Source organism: Phalacrocorax carbo (genome assembly GCF_963921805.1).
Source record: "Phalacrocorax carbo chromosome W unlocalized genomic scaffold, bPhaCar2.1 SUPER_W_unloc_3, whole genome shotgun sequence".
Classification (NCBI taxonomy): Eukaryota; Metazoa; Chordata; class Aves; order Suliformes; family Phalacrocoracidae; genus Phalacrocorax; species Phalacrocorax carbo.
This window is the reverse complement of record NW_026990254.1, coordinates 326,159-345,947: the sequence shown is the minus strand read 5'-3', so window position 1 is coordinate 345,947 and position 19,789 is coordinate 326,159. Positions and strand designations below refer to the sequence as shown.

The 19,789-nt window shown below is 49.3% G+C and overlaps 1 protein-coding gene across 4 annotated transcripts in view; it reads right to left on the bottom strand.

The window, feature by feature from the left end:
* LOC135310856 (lens epithelium-derived growth factor-like) overlaps positions 1–19,789 on the bottom strand; it is a 112,599-nt gene that overhangs the window by 77,413 nt on the left and 15,397 nt on the right. The window contains exon 1 of one of the 4 annotated variants that reach the window (XM_064439920.1): positions 16,707–16,776. The exons of the other annotated variants lie outside the window; for them this stretch is intronic. The gene's annotated coding sequence lies outside the window, so the exon portion shown is untranslated. Of the gene's footprint in view, positions 1–16,706; positions 16,777–19,789 lie in introns of those variants that run through there. 4 annotated transcript variants of the gene reach the window in all.

Genomic DNA, 19,789 nt, shown 5'->3' with positions numbered 1-19,789 from the left:
TGCCCTCAGTAAGTTTGCAGAAGACACCAAGTTGGGCAGGAGTGTCAATCTGCTTGAGGGTAAGAAGGTTCTACAGAGGGATCAGGAGAGGCTGGATCGATGGGCCGAGGCCAACTGTATGAGGTTTAACAATGCCAAGTGCCAAGGTCCTGCACTTGGGTCACAAGAATCCCATGCAATGCTACAGGCTTGGGGAAGAGTGTCTGGAGAGCCGCCCAGTGGAGAAGGATCTGGGGGTGCTGGTTGACAGCTGGATGAACATGAGGCAGCAGTGTGCCCAGGTGGCCAAGAAGGCCAACAGCATCCTGGCTTATATCAGGAATAGTGTGGCCAGCAGGAGTAGGGAAGTGACTGTGCCCCTGTACTCGGCACTGGTGAGGCCACACCTTGAATATTGTGTTCAGTTTTGGGGCCCTCAGTACAAGAAGTACGTTGAGTTGGTGGAGCATGTCCGGAGAAGGGCAAGGAAGCTGGTGAATGGTATGGAAAACAAGTCTTATGAGGAGAGGTTGAGGGAGCTGGGGTTGTTTGTTCTGGAGAAGAGGAGGCTGAGGGACAACCTTATTGCACTCTAGAACTACCTGAAAGGAAGTTGTAGTGAGGTGGGTCTCTTCTCCCAGGTCCCTAGCGATAGAACGAGAGGAAACAGCCTCAAGCCGCATCAAGGGAGGTTTAGATTGGATATTTGGGAAAATTTCTTTACTGAAAGAGTGGTCAGGCATTGGAACAGGCTGCCCAGGGAGGTGGTGGAATCACCATCCCTGGAGTTGTTCAGAAGATGTGTAGGCGTGGCACTTGGTTTAGGAGACATGGTAGTGTTTGGTTGACGGCTGGACTTGATGATCCTAGAGGTCTTTTCTAACCTTAATGATGCTATGATTCTATAATTCTATGACTCTATGAAAAGAGCCTGGCTCCATCCTCTTTGCACCCTCCCTTCAGGCATTTATATATATTTGTAAGATCCCCCCATGGACCCTCTCTTCTCTAGGCTAAACATCATCATCTTTGTGGCCCTTTGCTGGACTCTCTCCAGTATGTCCATGTCTCTCTTGTCCTGGGGATCCCAGAACTAAACGCAGGACTCCAGGTGTGGCCTCACCAGTGCTGAGTAAAGGGAAAGAATCACCTCCCTCAACCTGCTGGCAATGCTTACCATTACCCTTCTTTGTCACAAGGGCACACTGCTGGCTCATGTTCAACCTAGTGTCCACCAGGACACCCAGGTCCTTTTCTGCAAAGCTTCTTTCCATTTGGGTGGCCACCAGCATGTATGAGTGCATGGTTTTGTTCTTCCCCAGGTGCAGGACATGGCACTTCGCCTTGTTGAACTTCCTGTCAGCCCATTTCCCCAGCCTGTCAAGGTCCCTCTGGACGACAGCACAACCCTCTGGCATATCAGCCACTCCTCATAGTTTTATATCATCTGCAAACTTGTTGAGGTTACACTCTGTCAGATCGTCCAGGTCATTAATGAAGGTGTTGCACATGATCAGGCCCAGTATTGACCCCTGGGGTACACAGTTACTGGCCTTCATCTAGACTATGTGTCACTGGTATAATTTTATTTTATTTTATATTATTTCAATTATTAAACTGTTCTTATCTCAACCCGTGAGTTTTCCTACTTTTACACTTCTGATTCTCTTCCCCATCCCACCATGGAGGGAGGATGAGCGAGCAGCTGTGTGGTGCTTGGTTGCCAACTGGGGTTAAACCACAGCAGTCCTTTTTGGTGCCCAACTTGGGGCTTGAGTGGTTCAAGATAACAACAGATTTGATTGGAATGTATTAGAATGTATAGCTGTTATTGCTGTTTAGCTGTTATTTGGCAGGCTCCTGTGCTTGCCGTGGGGCTTTCTTGCCTTACTGTATATTAGAATCTAGTGCACATTAGTGACTCTGCTGTGCCTGGGAACATTTTGACAACAGCAATGGCCATGTGCCTGGGCTGGTAGAGGGCCAGGGCTCTGCTGCTGTTTCTGTGCTGCTGTACTGGACAGGCTGGAACTCCAGTGTGAACTCGAGTTGAAGGGACTGTGACCTATGGTTTAGTCCATGTGGTATCAGCACACCCCGAAACATCTGTGGCCGTGAATAAACCCATTCCAGAGCAGGTATAGCTCAAAGTATCTGTGGCTGTGGTTATGTCTGTGCAACAGCAGGTATAACTCTGAAGGGACAGTGACCCAAGGATAAATCCACACTGGAGAAGGTACACCTCAAAGGATCTGTGGCTCTGGATAAGTCCATGCTGCAGCAGGTACACCTTGAAGCATCAGCAGCTGTGCATGAGGTCATGCTGGAGCACCTCAAAGCATTGGCCATGGATAAGCCCATGACAGAGCAGATACACCCCTGGAGAGATTGCAGACACGTGTAAGCCCATGTTAAAGCAGGTTTCCTTCTGAAGGGACTGTGGCCCATGGAGAAGGCCACCCTGGAACAGGTGCACCTCAAAGCAACTGTGGCTGATGGATAAGTCCAAGCCGGGGCAGGGGCAAGGGGAGGAGCTCATTGCAGTGTTAAATCCCTATAACCTGGCCCAAAGAGACCGGGGTGAAGATTGGAATGGATATACCTTTAAATTGATGTAACCCATGATTTGAGTTGCATGTTATGGGAATTACTAGAGCAGGAACCACCTGAACCAATGGAGGACAAGCCTTACAAGAAGCAGTGCAAGTGCAGCAGTGACCCAATTAGAGCTGGTTTTGGCATCCAATAACTCCACGCAACGCACAACCTCTCCTGTCCTGAGTGACCACCGTAATAGATGGAGCACACATTCACGGAATACATGAAAGCAGTAAATAGTTTTTGGACATCTTAAAGACATTTTACAGGGGTGGGCTATAGGCTAACAGAATGATATCTGTGTATTATATCAAATGATGGGAAAGGGGGTGGTGATTAATGAGGTTGTATTGCATAGTGTGGGACCTGAGCATGACATAAATGGTATAGAATAAGGGGTGGATACTGTCCTGGTTTTGGCTGGGATAGAGTTAATTTTCTTGACTGTAGCTCGTATAGTGCTGTGTTTTGGATTTAGTATGAAAATAATGATAACGCACTGATGTTTTAGTTGTTGCTAGGTAGTGCTTATAACTAGTCAAGGATTTTTCCAGCTTCCCATGCTCTGTCAAGTGCACAAGAAGCTGGGAGGGGACATAGCTGGGACACCTGACCCAAACTGACCAAAGCGATATTCCATATCATATGATATCATGCTCAGCATATAAAGCTGGGGGAAGAAGGATTACATTTGTCTTCTAAAGTAAGTGTTACATGTGATGGAGCCCTGCTTTCCTGGGAATGGCTAAACTCCTGCCTGCGGATGGCAGATAGTGAATGAATTCCTTGTTTTGCTTTGCTTGCACGTGTGGCGTTTGCTTTACCTACTAAACTCTTCTTATCTCAACCCACGAGTTTTCTCACTTTTACTCTTCTGATTCTCTCCCCCATCCCACTGGGGGGGGAGTAAGCGAGTGGCTGTGTGGTACTTAGTTACCGACTGGGGTTAAAGCATAACAATATTCCATATTACAGTCTGATCGTAAGCCCTCTCTATCAAGTGACCTGGAAGAAGAACAATTTCAAATGGGGCCCTGAGCAACAACAAGCCTTTGAACAAATTAAACAAGATATAGTCCATGCAGTAGCCCTTGGGCCAGTCTGGACAGGGCAAGTAAGTGAGTCACACTGATCACCCAACGGGCTCGATTAAGGAAACCCCAGTCGCCCAGGAATCTTGGAAGTGATCATAGACTGGCCAGAGGGCAAAGATTTACGAATACTGCCAGAGGAGCTGATGCGAGCAGACGTGGTCTCACTGTATAACAAACTGCCAGAAAATGAGAAGCAATATGCCCTATTCACTGACAGGTCCTGTTACATTACAGAAAAGCATTGGCAATGGAAGGCTGCTGTATGGAGTCCTATATGACAAGTTGCAGAAACTGCTGAAGGAAAAAGTGAATCGAGACAATTTGCAGAAGGAAAGGCCATCCAGCTGGCCTTAAACATTGCTGAATGAGAAAAGTGGCCAGTGCTCTACCTCTGTACTGACTCATGGATGGTGCCAAATGCCCTGTGGGGGTGATTACAGCAGTGGAAGCAGAGCAACTGGCAGCACAGAGGGAAACACATCTGGGGTGCTGCACTCTGGCAATGCAGAACCCATCAGCATTGCTGGAGTGGCAGGGGGATCCCAAGAGCAAACTGTATTGGAGGCCAAAGTGAGCCTAACCAGGAATGAGTGGCAAAAGCACCCCATTGTGACTGGCCCCGAGGCTCCCTGCATCCTTGGCATAGACTACCACAGGAGAGGATATTTCAAGGACCCAAAAGGGTACAGGTGAGTTTTTCGTATTGCTGCCTTGGAGACAGAGGAAATTAAACAGCTGTCTACCTTGCCCGGTCTCTCGAAGGACCCTTCTGTTGTGGGGTTGCTGAAGGTCAAAGAACAACAGGTGCCAATCGCCACCACAACAGTGCACCGGCAGCAATATCCGACCAACCGAGACTCCCTGATTCCCATCCATGAGCTCATTCATCGACTGGAGAGCCAAGCAGTGATCAGCAAGATCCACTCACCCTTTAACAGTTCCATATGGCCAGTACGGAAGTCTAAGGGAGAGTGGAGACTAACAGTCGTCTATCGTGGCCTGAATGAAGTCACTCCAACACTGAATGATGGCCATGCCAGACGTGCTAGGGCTTCAGTATGAACTGGAGTCAAAGGCAGCCAAGTGGTATGACTGTCGGTCGTGGTTTAGCTGGCAGCTCAGCCCCACACAGTCGCTTGCTCACTCCCCCACCGATAGATGGGGGAGAGAATCAGAAGGGTAACGCTCGTGGGTTGAGATAAGAACAGATTAATAATTACAATTAAAAGAAACAACAACAGAAATGCAATGGAAGGGAGAACGAGAGGCGCGAAACCTTGGGGCGGGGGGGGGGGGGAATGGGAATGAACCGCTGAAACAAACCGCCCGCAACGCAGCCACTCACCGGCTGCCGACACGATGCCGTGCCTCCCCCAAGCCGCAAACTGCCCCCACTTAATATACTAGTCATGGTGTCACATGGTATGGAATAAACAGGCCATTGGCCAGTTGGGGTCAGCCGCCCTTGCCATGGCCCTGCCCCTCCCAGCCCCACACCACGCAGCAGAGCGCGGGAAGCTGGAAAGGTAGCCGACCCACCATGGTGAGGAGAATTAACACCACCTCAGCCAAAACCAGCACAATGCCACAAATGATATCGCTAATGCATTCTTCTCAATCCCTCTGGCAGCAGGGTGCAGGCCACAGTTTGCTTTTACTTGGAGGGGCATCCAGTACACCTGGAATCGACTGCCCCAGGGGTGGTGTCGTGGTTCAGCCTCAGCTGGCAACTGAACACCACGCAGCCGCTCGCTCACCCCCCCCACCCCACCCCTGTGGGATGGGGAAGAGAATCGGACGAGCAAAAGAACTTGTGGGTTAAGCACAGTTTAATAACTACATTAGAATGGTGATGATAAATGATTATGATAATAATGACAGTAATGTTAATATAATAAAAGGGAAAAGGAAGGAAAGGGAAAACAGGGAACAAAAACGCAGAAACACGAACGATACAACCGCTCACCACCCGCCGACCGACGCTGCCCGTCCCTGAGCCGCGATTGCTCCCTCCCTCCCCCGGCCAGCCCCTCCCAGGTAGCATACTGGGCATGACGTTACATGATATGGAATATCCCTTTGGTCAGTTTGAATCCACTCTCTTAGCTGTGCCCCCTCCCCTCCCGGCTTCTTGTGCACCCAGCAGATCATGGGAGGCTAGACATGTCCTTGACTAGTATCAGCGCTGCCCAGCAACAGCCTAAACATCTGTGTGTTATCTCAACAGGTTTTTTTCCATGCTAATTTCAAAGCACAGCACTATACCAGCTAGAGTGAAGAAAATTAACTCTATCCCAGCTGAAACCATGACAGTATCCACCCCTTATTCCATATCATTGACATCATGCTCAGGTCCCATACTATTCAGTACAACTTCAATAATCCTTATCCATCTTCTCATCCTTTAACAATATATATATATATACATACAGATTTTCATTTATCATTCCACTAGTTTATGGAACACCCCTGTAGAATGCCTGTGAAATGTCCATTGAGTTCATTTAGTCCATGACTTTGGATTTCATCTCTTGTAAGGGTCCTTCGGAGCGGCGGTGTGCGTGGGGTCAGGTTGTTGCATGTCAGTCCTTGTTCCATCACCGCTGCACTGGTAGTTCTTGTTCTCTCACTGCTGCACTTTGCTCGGTTCCATTGAAAGTTCATTTGCTATTATTATTAATTGGGAGATTCCCACCATGATAACATTCCACTGATGCAACCATACTAGTGATGACATACAACATCATATTACAATTAACAGCATATTATTCAGTTCATTGGCTGTTTTCACCCAAAATTAAATCCCCCTGGGGTACACACCGAACTCCTCCATCCTCCCGCATCACCCACCAAGTGCACCCAGGTCCTCGAGCAAACGCAATCCCACGAGTGGGATTGCCTCTGCTGGAAGCAGGAATAACCCAGACTGTCTTGCCCAGCATATTTTTTATGTGCACTACAGGGACTCTATCCCCTTCCACAGTACGTAAGGATTCTGACTGGGCAGGGCCAGCTCGCCTGGCAGATCCCCTCGTGTTGACTAACCAGGTGGCTTTTGCTAAATGTGTATCCCAGTGTTTAAATGTTCCACACCCCATTGCTCTCAGTGTCATCTTTAATAGTCCATTGTATCCTTTGATTTTCCCAGAGGCTGGTGCGTGATAGGGGATGTGATACACCCACTCAATACCATGCTCTTTGGCCCAGGTGTCTATAAGGTTATTTCAGAAATGAGTCCCATTATCTGACTCAATTCTCTCTGGGGTGCCATGTCGCCACAGGACTTGTTTTTCAAGACCCAGGATAGTGTTCCGGGCAGTGGCGTGGGGGACAGGATATGTTTCCAGCCAGCCGGTGGTTGCTTCTACCATGCTGAGAACATGGCGCTTGCCTTGGCGGGTTTGTGGGAGTGTGATGTAGTCAATTTGCCAGGCCTCCCCATATTTATATTTCAGCCATCGTCCCCCATACCACAGAGGCTTTACCCGCTTCGCTTGATTGATTGCAGCACATGTTTCACATTCGTGGATAACCTGCGCAATAACGTCCATGGTCAAGTCCACCCCTCGATCACGAGCCCACCTGTATGTTGCATCTCTCCCTTGATGGCCTGAGGTGTCATGGGCCCACCGAGCTAGAAATAGTTCACCCTTATGTTGCCAGTCCAGATCCACCTCAGCCACTTCAATCTTGGCAGCCTGATCTGCCTGCTGGTTGTTTCGATGTTCTTCAGTGGCCCGACTCTTGGGGACGTGAGCATCCACATGACGTACCTTTACAACCAGGTTCTCTACCCGGGCAGCAATATCTTGCCACAGTGTGACAGCCCAGATGGGTTTGCCTCTGCGCTGCCAGTTGCTTTGCTTCCACTGCTGTAGCCAGCCCCACAGGGCATTTGCCACCATCCAGGAATCAGTATAGAGATAGAGCACTGGCCACTTTTCCCGTTCAGCGATGTCTAAGGCCAGCTGGATGGCCTTTACCTCTGCAAACTGGCTCGATTCACCTTCTCCTTCAGCAGTTTCTGCTACTTGTCGTGTAGGACTCCATACAGCAGCATTCCATCCCCGGTGCTTTCCCACAAGGTGACAGGACCCATCAGTGAACAGGGCATACTGCTTCTCATCTTCTGGCAGTTTGTTATACAGTGGGGCTTCTTCAGCACGTGTCACCTCCTCCTCTGGTGATAATCCAATGTCTTTGCCTTCTGGCCAGTCCATAATCACTTCCAAGATTCCTGGGTGACTGGGGTTTCCTACTCGAGCCCGCTGGGTGATCAGTGCAACCCATTTACTCCACGTAGCATCAGTTGCATGGTGTGTAGAGGGGACGTTTCCTTTGAACATCCAGCCCAGCACTGGCAGTCGGGGTGCCAGGAGCAGCTGTGCCTCAGTACCAACCACTTCTGAAGCAGCTCGAACCCCTTCATATGCTGCCAATATCTCTTTTTTCATTGGAGTATAGTGGGCTTCGGACCCTCTGTATCCCCGACTCCAAAACCCTAGGGGTCGACTTCGGGTCTCCCCTGGTGCTTTCTGCCAGAGGCTCCAGGTAGGGCCATTCTCCCCAGCTGCGGTGTAGAGCACATTTTTTATATCTTGTCCTGCCCGGACTGGCCCAAGAGCTACTGCATGAACTATTTCCCGTTTAATCTGTTCAAAGGCTTGTCATTGCTCAGAGCCCCATTTGAAATCATTCTTTTTCCAGGTCACTTGATAGAGAGGGCTTACGATCAGGCTGTAGTGTGGAATATGCATTCTCCAAAAACCCACAACGCCCAAGAAAGCTTGTGTTTCCTTTTTGCTGGTTGGTGGAGACATGGCTGTTATTTTGTTGATCACATCCATGGGGATCTGACGACGACCATCTTGCCATTTTATTCCCAAGAACTGGATTTCTCGTGGAGGTCCCTTAACTTTACTTTGTTTTATGGCGAAACCAGCTTTCAGGACGATTTGAACTATTTCCTTCCCTTTCTCAAAAACTTCTTCCGCTGTATTGCCCCACACAATGATGTCATCAATGTATTGTAGGTGTTCGGGAGCTCCACCTTGTTCCAAAGCATTATGGATCAGTCCATGGCAAATGGTAGGGCTGTGTTTCCACCCCTGGGGCAGTCGATTCCAGGTGTACTGGACCCCCCTCCAAGTAAAAGCAAACTGTGGCCTGCATTCTGCTGCCAGAGGGATTGAGAAGAATGCATTAGCGATATCGATTGTGGCATACCACTTGGCTGCCTTGGACTCCAGTTCATATTGAAGTTCTAGCATGTCTGGCACAGCAGCACTCAACGGTGGAGTGACTTCATTCAGGCCACGATAGTCTACTGTTAGTCTCCACTCTCCATTAGACTTCCAGACTGGCCATATGGGACTGTTAAAGGGTGAGTGGGTTTTACTGATGACTCCTTGGCTCTCCAGTCAACGAATGAGCCCGTGGATGGGGATCAGAGAGTCTCTGTTGGTGCGATATTGCCATCAGTGCACTGTTGTGGTGGCGATCGGCACCTGTTGTTCTTCTTCGACCTTCAGCAACCCCACAACAGAAGGGTCCTTCGAGAGGCCAGGCAAGGTAGACAGCTGTTTAATTTCCGCCGTCTCCAAGGCGGCTACACCAAAAGCCCACTTGTAACCTTTTGGGTCCTTGAAATAACCTCTCCTGAGATAGTCTATGCCAAGGATGCACGGAGCCTCGGGGCCAGTCACAATGGGGTGCTTCTGCCACTCATTGCCAGTTAGGCTCACTTCGGCCTCCAATACGGTTAGCTCTTGGGATCCCCCTGTCACTCCAGCAATGCTGATGGGTTCTGCCCCTATATAGTTTGATGGCATTAAGGTACACTGTGTGCCGGTGTCCACTAAAGCTCTATATTCCTGTGGGTCAGATGTGCCAGGCCATCGGATCCACACAGTCCAGTAAACCCGGTTATCCCTTTCCTCCACCTGGCTGGAGGCAGGGCCCCCCTAGTCCTGATCATAGTATTCATCACTCACTTCCGGTAGATATGAATCATGGGTGTCTCTGTTAAGATCAGTCAGGCCATCAGCACTTCTGCTCCTCTGTCTGGAGAATTGCTTACGGGAAACTGGGGCAGCAGCTCTCCTGGAGAAACTTCCCTGAGTAATTGTTCTCCCTTGCAGCTCATGTACCCGTGCCTCTAAGGCTGAGGTAGGTTTTCCATCCCACTTCTTCATGTCCTCTCCGTGATCACGCAGGTAAAACCATAGGGTGCCCCGTCGTGTGTATCCCTTCTCTTGAGCTAAGGGACGATTACTCCTAATGGCTGAGATACTGGTCCGTACTGGTGGGGAGTAGGACATATCTTCTTTGAGTTGTTGGACCTCTCGGGACAGTTTCTCAACAGCAGAGACGAGCGAGGAAGAGAGATTCGCTTCATATTCCCGGAGTCTATCAATCAACTCAGCCACCGTTGGTGTCTCGTCATCTTTCCAGGACATCACTGCCAATGAGTTTGCGTACGAGGATGGTGCGCTCCGTACAAACTTCCGCCACATGGGTCGTGTGCACTCAGCTTCATCTGGATCTTTGGAGGACCGTTGATCGTCCAGGTCACCATAAACCACCTCAAGCACGGCTAATTCCCTTAGATGCTGAATGCCTTTCTCCATGGTCGTCCATTTTCCTAGGCGAAATACAATATCTTCTTTGAAGGGATACCTCTCTCTCACCGCGGCCAGGAGCTGCCTCCAGAGGCTGAGGGCTTGTGTTCCTTTTCCAATTGCTTTATCAATGCCCCCTTCCCTAGAGAGGGATCCCAGTTGTTTGGCTTCCTTCCCCTCTAATTCCAAACTACTGGCCCCATTATCCCAGCATCGGAGCAGCCAGGTGATAACGTGCTCACCCGAATGACGCCCGAAATCTTTCCGTATATCCCGCAACTCACTCAAGGATAGAGATCGGGTAGTTTCCGTTTCTTGTACACATGGTTCCTCCTCCTCTTCTCGTGATGGCCCTGGTTCATCATAATCTCTTTCTAAACAAGTTGACTTTCTCTTCCATGATTTCTTCTTGCGTATAGGGGCGACTGATACTGGCACAGGTTGGTCCTCTGGTTCAGCTGCACTGCTTGGCACTGGGGTTTGAGTAGCTGCAGTGCCTGTCGTGGGGGTTTGAGTGGCCGCCGTGCTCATCACCGGGGTTGGAGCAGCTGCAGTATCTGTCGCGACGGGTTGGGTGGCCGCAGTGCTTGTCACCGGGGTTGGAGTAGCTGCATTCTCTGTCACGGCGGGTTGGGTGGCCGCCGTGCTCATCACCGGGGTTGGAGTAGCTGCATTCTCTGTCACAGCGGGTTGGGTGGCCACCGTGCTCATCACCGGGGTTGGAGTAGCTGCAGTCCCTGTCGCGGCGGGTTGGGTGGCCGCAGTGCTTGTCACCGGGGTTGGAGTAGCTGCCGTCTCTGTCGCGGCGGGTTGGGTGGCCGCAGTGCTTGTCGCTGGGGTTGGAGTAGCTGCAGTCTCTGTCACGGCGGTTTGAGTGGCCGCAGTACTTGTCATGGGGGTTGGAGTAGCTCCCTTCTCTTTCCCTTGGGGGTACTGAATAGTGTTAAATAGGGCTCGATAGGCATAAGCCAGACCCCAGCACATGGCAGTGATCTGTATCTCTCTGGAATTGCCAGGGTGACAACATATTTCCTCCAAATGTTCTACTAATTTTTCAGGATTCTGCACTTGTTCAGGGGTGAAGTCCCACACCACAGGGGGTGCCCACCGCCTTAGGCATTTGCCCATACTTTCCCACATACCCTGCCACCCATAGCTATCGAGCCTTGGGACAGATCTCTGGATTATATTCTTAACTTGCTTACTAACCTTAGACAGATCTGATACCACTTGCCAAAGCAATATCAACAGATGTATCTTAACTACACAAGGATGTTCAAGATACTGAAAAGTTGTTGTAATGAGGGAGGAGACATTACATAAGATATTAGCTACGGTGCCATTCTGTATTTCCTCCATAAAAAACTCCTCAGAGGAGGAGGTATAATTGCTAATTGCCTCCATGAGGTGGTAGCTGTAGTACAGTAACGGCTTCCATGCAAAACCTAAATAACTGATAACAGTCAAGGCCAGTGTTTTAATAACAAGTCTCCTAGGCAAAATATCTCTAATCACTGCAGAGCACAGCCAACTGACAAAACCAACAGCAAGTTTTAACATGTACTTTACAATCAGCATGGTAAAGACTGGACAAACTAATACTGTGAGCAGATTAATCAATGCTGTGACCAGCAACTGTTATTATCTCAAACCCTTCTCGCCCCACGTTGGGCACCAAAAATAGACTGTCGTGGTTCAGCCTCAGCTGGCAACTGAACACCACGCAGCCGCTCGCTCACCCCCCCCCCCCCCCACCCCTGTGGGATGGGGAAGAGAATCGGACGAGCAAAAGAACTTGTGGGTTGAGATAAGCACAGTTTAATAACTACAATAGAATGGTGATGATAAATGATTATGATAATAATGACAGTAATGTTAATATAATAAAAGGGAAAAGGAAGGAAAGGGAAAACAGGGAACAAAAACGCAGAAACACGAACGATACAACCGCTCACCACCCGCCGACCGACGCTGCCCGTCCCTGAGCCGCGATTGCTCCCTCCCTCCCCCGGCCAGCCCCTCCCAGGTAGCATACTGGGCATGACGTTACATGATATGGAATATCCCTTTGGTCAGTTTGAATCCACTCTCTTAGCTGTGCCCCCTCCCCTCCCGGCTTCTTGTGCACCCAGCAGATCATGGGAGGCTAGACATGTCCTTGACTAGTATCAGCGCTGCCCAGCAACAGCCTAAACATCTGTGTGTTATCTCAACAGGTTTTTTTCCATGCTAATTTCAAAGCACAGCACTATACCAGCTAGAGTGAAGAAAATTAACTCTATCCCAGCTGAAACCATGACAGGTGGAAACACAGTCCTACCATTTGCATGGACTGATCCATACTGCACTGAACAGGACGGAGCTCCCAAACACCTTCAATACATTGATGATATCATGTGGGGCAATATAGCAGAAGAAGTTTTTGAGAAAGGGAAGAAAATAGTCCAAATCCTTCTGAAAGCTGGTTTTGCCATAAAACAAAGTAAGGTGAAGGGACCTGCACAGGAGATCCAGTTCTTGGGAATCAAATGGCAAGATGGAAGTCATCAGACCCCAATGGATGTGATCAACAAAATAGCAACCATGTCTCCACCAACTGGCAAAAAGGAAACACAAGCTATCCCTAGGTGTTGAAGGTTTTTGGAGACTGCATATTCCAGATTACAGTCTGACTGTAAACTGTCTCTATCAAGTGACCTGAGCAAGAACAGGCCTTGGAAAGAATTAAATAGAAAATAGATCATGCAGTAGCCCTTGGGCCAGTCCGGGAAAGACAAGATGTAAAAAATGTGCTCTACACTGCACCCAGGGAGAATGGCCCTACATGGAGACTCTGGCAGAAAGCACATGGGGAGACCCGAAGTCGACCCCTAGGGTTTTGGAGTCGGGGATACAGAGGGTCCGAAGCCCACTATACTCCAACTGAAAAAGAGATATTGGCAGCATATGAAGGGGTTCGAGCTGCTTCAGAAGTGGTTGGTACTGAGGCACAGTTGCTCCTGGCACCCCGACTGCCAGTGCTGGGCTGGATGTTCAAAGGAAACGTCCCCTCTACACACCATGCAACTGATGCTACATGGAGTAAATGGGTTGCACTGATTACCCAGCGGGCTCGAGTAGGAAACCCCAGTCTCCCAGGAATCTTGGAAGTGATTATGGACTGGCCAGAAGGCAAAGATTTTGGATTATCACCAGAGGAGGAGGTGACACGTGCTGAAGAAGCCCCACTGTACAACAAAGTGCCAGAAGATGAGAAGCAATATGCCCTGTTCACTGATGGGTCCTGTCACCTTGTGGGAAAGCACGTGAGGTGGAAGGCTGCTGTTTGGAGTTTGATATGACAAGTCACAGAAACTGCTGAAGGAGAAGCTGAATCCAGCCAGTTTGCAGAGGTAAAGGCCATCCAGCTGGCCTTAGACATTGCTGAATGGGAAAAGTGGCCGGTGCTCTATCTTTATTCTGACTCCTGGATGGTGGCAAATGCCCTGTGGGGCTGGCTGCAGCAGTGGAAGCAGAGCAACTGGCAGCGCAGAGGCAAACCCATCTGGGCTGCCACATTGTGGCAAGATATTGCTGCCTGGGTAGAGAACCTGGTTGTAAAGGTACATCATATGGATGTTCACATACCCAAGAGTCGGGCCACTGAAGAACATTGGAACAACCAGCAGGTGGATCAGGCTGCCAAGATTGAAGTGGCTGAGGTGGATCTGGTCTGGCAACATAAGTGTGAGTTATTTCTAGCTCGGTGGGCCCATGACACCTCAGGCCATCAAGGGAGAGATGCAACATACAGGTGGGCTCGTGATCGAGGGGTGGACTTGACCATGGACACTGTTGCGCAGGTGATCCATGAATGTGAAACATGCACTGCAATGAAGCAAGCGAGGCAGGTAAAGCCTCTATGGTATGGAAGACAATGGCTGAAATATAAATATGGAGCAGCCTGGCAGATTGATTATATCATACTCCCACAAACCCGCCAAGGCAAGCACCATGTGCTCACCATAGAATCATAGAATCATTAAGGTTGGAAAAGACCTCTAGGATCATCAAGTCCAACCGTCAACCCAACACTACCATGTCTCCTAAACCATGCCCTCAAGTGCCACGTCTACACACTTTTTGAACACTTCCAGGGATGGCGACTCCACCACCTCTCTGGGCAGCCTGTTCCAATGACTGGCCACTCTTTCAGTGAATACGTTTTTCCTAATATCCAATCTAAACCTCCCCTGATGTAGCTTGAAGTCGTTTCCTCTCGTTCTTTTGCTAGTGAACTGGGAGAAGAGACCAACATCCACCTCACTACAACCTCCTTTCAGGTAGTTGTAGAGAGTCATAAGGTTCCCCCTCAGCCTCCTCTTCTCCAGACTAAAAAACACCAGCTCCCTCAACCTCTCCTCATAAGACGTGCATGCTAGGCCCTTTACCAGCTTCATCGCCTGTAGGGGAATAGACAGGGATTGGCGACTGGAAGATTACGGGATGTGACGGAAAGATAGACTCCTCCCCATAGGAGTGGCAGGAACAGGAACCGCAAGAGCTATATAAGCGTGTGACGCAGCCAAATAGATGGACATTTTGTATCCATCATATTGGTGTCTGTGCATCACTGTCCCCAGGGTGGGTAGAGCCCTGTGTCCCGGAGGTATGCGGCCCAAGATAAGTTCTCCCATAGAAGCGTACAGCTACAATCGCCCTTCTCTGGACATGCTCCAGCAACTCAACGTACTTCTCGTAGTGAGCGCCCCAAAACTGAACATAATATTCAAGGTGTGGCCTCACCAGTGCCGAGTACAGGGGCACGGTCGCTTCCCTGCTCCTGCTGGCCACACTATTCCTGATACAAGCCAGGATGCTGTTGGCCCTTTTGGCCACCTGGGCACACTGCTGGCTCATGTTCAGCCAGCTGTCAACCAACACCCCCAGATCCTTCTCCGCTGGGCAGCTTTCCAGCCACTCCTCCCCAAGCCTGTAGCCTTGCATGGGGTTCTTGTGACCCAAGTGCAGGACCCAGCATTTGGCCTTTTTAAACCTCATACAATTGGCCACGGCCAATGGTGGAAGCACGGCCAATGGTAGATGGTGGTGGAAGCAACCACCGGATGGCTGGAAACTTATCCCGTGCCCCATGCCACTGGCCAGAACACTATCCTGGGCCTTGAAAAACAAGTCTTGTGGTGACATGGCACCCCAGAAAGAAGTGAGTCAGACAACGGGACTCATTTCCAAAACCACCTCATAGACACATGGGCCAAAGAGCATGGCATTGAGTGGGTATATCACATCCCCTATCACGCACCAGCCATGGACTGTTAAAGACTACACTGAGAGCAATGGGTGCTGGGATGTTCCAACATTGGGATACACATTTAGCAAAGGCCACCTGGTTAGTCAACACAAGGGGATCTGCCAGTCGAGCTGGCCCTGCCCAGTCAGAACTCTTATATACTGTAGAAGGGGATCAAGTCCCTGTAGTGCACGTAAAAATATGCTGGGGAAGGCAGTCTGGGTTACTCCTGCCTCAGGCAAAGGCAAACTCGTTCATGGGACTGCTTTTGCTCGAGGACCTGGGTGTACGTGGTGGGTGATGCAGGAGGATGGGGAAGTCCGAGGTATACCTCAAGGGCATTTGATTTTGGGTGAAAATAGCCAATGAACTGAATGGTATGATGTTAGTTGCTATATAATACTGTATGTCATTATTACTATAATTGTTATATGCCATATCACTGGTTTTACAGTAAGAATCACCTAGATTAATGAAGAATGAACTTTGATGAAAGCGGGCAAAGTGCAGTGGTGATGGAACCAGAACTGGCTTCAGCATGCAACAGTCCAACACCACACACCTTCTCTCCTGCCCTGAAAGACTCTTATGACAGATGGAACCCAAAGTCATTGACTAAATGAACCCAACAGACATTTTAGAGGGATGGTCATTTGACCAAGGCAATGATATCAGCGTGTATATCTATATCTGTATCTCAAAAGACAGGAAAAGTGGTGGTGATTAATTGAAATGTAGTGGAAAGTATAGGACCTGGGTATAGAATAAGGGGTGGATATAAAAAGGACTGTTGTGGTTTAACCCCAGTCAGCAACCAAGCACCATACAGCTCCTCGTCCACCCTCCCCCCCGGGGGGATGGAGGAGAGAATCTGAAGAGCAAAAGTAAGAAAACTCATGGGTTGAGATGAGAACAGTTTAATAATGGAAATAAAATTAATAGTAACAACAACAACAACAATAATAACATCATGAAAAGGAAAACAACGAGAGAGAAAGAGAGAGAGAGAGAAGAAAACCCAGGTAAAAACAAGCGATGCAACTGCTCACCACCCACCAACTGATGCCCAGCCAGTCCCCCAGCAGCAGTCACCGCCCCCCAGCCAACTCCCCCCAGTTTACATACTGAGCATGATGGTATGGAATATCCCTTTGGTCAGTTTGGGGTCAGCTGTCCCTTCCCAACTTCTTGTGCACTCTCAGCTTACTCGCTGGTGGGGCAGAGTGAGAAACAGAAAAGCCTTGACACTGTGCAAACACTGTTCAGTAATAGCTAAAACATTGTTGTGTTTTAACAGTTTCCATCACAAATCCAAAGCATAGCACTATTCAGGCTACTATGAAGAAAATTGTCTCTATCCCAGCCAAAAGAAGAACTATCTCTTCCCCCTTATTCCATACCATTTACATCATACTCAGCACCCACACTATCCAATACATCCTCATTAACGATCACTCCATTCCTGCCTAGAGACATCATTCCCTTAGACTATGGGCCACCCATATAAGATGACCATAGAGTTTATTTAGTCCAATGATTTGGATTCCATCTGTTATGGTGGTGCTCAGGACAGGAGAGGTGGTGTGTTGTGTGGAGTTATTGGCCCACCTCAGGTTGGATTAGTTCGTGAAGGACTGTATCCCATGTGAGGGATCCCACGCTGGAGCAGGGGAACAGTATGAGGAGGAAGGACCAGCAGCCACAATGCAGCAGCCCAGATGGGTTTACCCCTGCACTACCAATTGGTTTGCTTCCACTGATGTAGCCACCCTATAGGGCATTAGCCACAATCCAGCAGTCAGTATAGAGACAGAGTACTGGCCACTTTTCTCGTTCAGCAATCTCTAGGGCTAGTTGGATGTCTGTCACTTCTGCAAACTGACTTGACTCACCTTCTCCTTCAATGGCTTGTCATGTGGGACTCCACACAGCTTTCCACTTCCAATGGTTTCCTACAGCACAACAGGATCCATCAGTAAACAGAGCATAATACCTTTCATCTTCTGATAACTCATTATATGATGGTTCCTCTTGGGCACGAGCCACTTCCTCAGGCAATGCTCCAAAAAGTCTGCCTTCCGGTCAGTCCATGATCTCTTCCAGGATTCCTGGGAGGTTGGGTTTCCCCAGTTGAGCTCATTGCGTGCCCAATGCTACCCACTTACTCCATGTAGCACTGTTTGCATGATGTGTAGAGGGGATGTTTCCTTTGAACGTCCAGTGTAGCACAGGCAATTGCGGTGCCAAGAGGAGATATGCATCTGTACCAACAACTTCTGAAGCGGCTTGAACCCCCTCATATGCTGTTAGTATCTCTTTTTCAGTCGGGGTCTAGCGGGCTTCTGATCCTCCATACCCCTGGCTCCAAAACCCTAATGGAAGACCTTGGGTTTCTCCTGATGTTTTCTGCCAGAGGCTCCAGGTGACACCATGCTCTCCAGCTGCGGTGTAGAGTACATTTTGCACAGCTGGTCCTGTCCAGACAGGCCCAAGAGCTACCATACAAGCCATCTCCCGTTTGATCTGCTTGAAGGCTTGTTGTTGCTCATGGCCCCACTCAAAATAGTTCTTCTTTTGGGTCACTTGATGGAGAAGGGTCACAAGCCCACTATAACCTGGAATATGCATTCTCCAGAATCCCACAAGGCCTAGGAAAGCTTGTGTTTCTTTCTTGTTAGCTGGTGGAGACATAGTTGCTATCTTATTGATCACATCCATAGGGACATGACAATGTCCATCCTGCCATTTTACTCCCAAGGACTGTCTCTCCTGTGCAGGTCCCTTGACCTTGCTTCTTTTTATGGCAAAACCAGCTTTCAGAAGAATCAGAATCACTATTTTTCCCTTCTCAAATACTTCTTCTGCCTCGTTGCCCCACACGATGAGGTCATCAATGTATTGCAGATGTTCAGGGGCATCACCCTTTTCCAGTGCAGTCTGGATCAGTCCATGACAAATGGTAGTACTCTGCTTCCACTCCTGGGGCAGTCGATTCCAGATGTACTGGACAGCCCTCCACGTGAAAGCAAACTGTGGCCTGCATTCTGCTGCCAAAGGAACTGAAAAAAAACACATTGGCCATGTCAGTTGTAGCATACCACTTGGCTGCCTTCGACTCCAGTTCACATTGGAGCTCTAACATGTCTTGTACAGCAGCACTCAGTGGTGGCATCGCTTCATTCAGGCCACAATAGTCTACTGTTAACCTCCACCCTCCGTCAGACTTTTGTACTGGCCATATGCGACTATTAAAAGGTGAGTGAGTCTTGCTGATGACTCCTCGGCTCTCCAGTTGATGAATCAGCTCATGGATGGGAGCTAGGGAGTCTCAGTTTGTGTGATATTGCCACCGGTGCACCGTCTTGGTAGCAATCGGCACCTGCTGTTCTTCTACTCACAGCAATTCCACAACGATTCTCTGAGAGGCCAGGCATGGTAGATATAGCTGTTTGACCTTCTCTGTGTGCACAGTGGCTACACTAAAAGCCCATCAATACCTCTTTGGGTCCCTGAAGTACCCTCTCCTGAGGCAGTCTATGCCAAGCATACAAGGGGCCTCTGGGCCAGTCACAATGGGGTGTTTTTGCCACTTGTCCCCTGTTAAGCTCACCATGGCCTTCCGTACAGACAACTGTTGGCATCCCCCCTCCAATACAGACAACTGTTGGCATCCCCCGTCACTCCAGAAATACAGATTGTTTCTATGCCCCTATATCCTGATGGCACTGGCATACACTGTGCACCAGTGTCTACCAAAGCCTTATACTTCTGTGGGTCTGATGTGCCACAGTCCAGTATACCCAGTCATCCCTTTTCTCCTCCTGGCTAAAGGCAGGAAACCTCTGTTTCTGTTCCTGGTCAGAATATTCACTGTCTGACCCTTGCAGTGCCAGACCAGAGGTCTCCTCACCAGGATCAAAGGAGGTGATCTCAGTCCTTCTTCTATGTCTGGGATATTGCTGATTGCCCTTTTGTGTCTCTACAGCAACTAAGCTGACAGCCTTCTTGGGTGAGCCCTTCTCAACAGCTCTTCCTCTTCAGCTCATGTACGTGGGCTTCCAGCTTAAAGGTGGGTTCACCGTCCCACTTCCTCATGTCCTCCCCCAGTCACGCAGGAAGAACTAGAGTGTGCCACGTGGCATGCCCCTGGGGCTCCCTTTCCCTCTGATTGAGGCAGGAGGGAACTGACTTCTTGGAGCGTTCCTGAC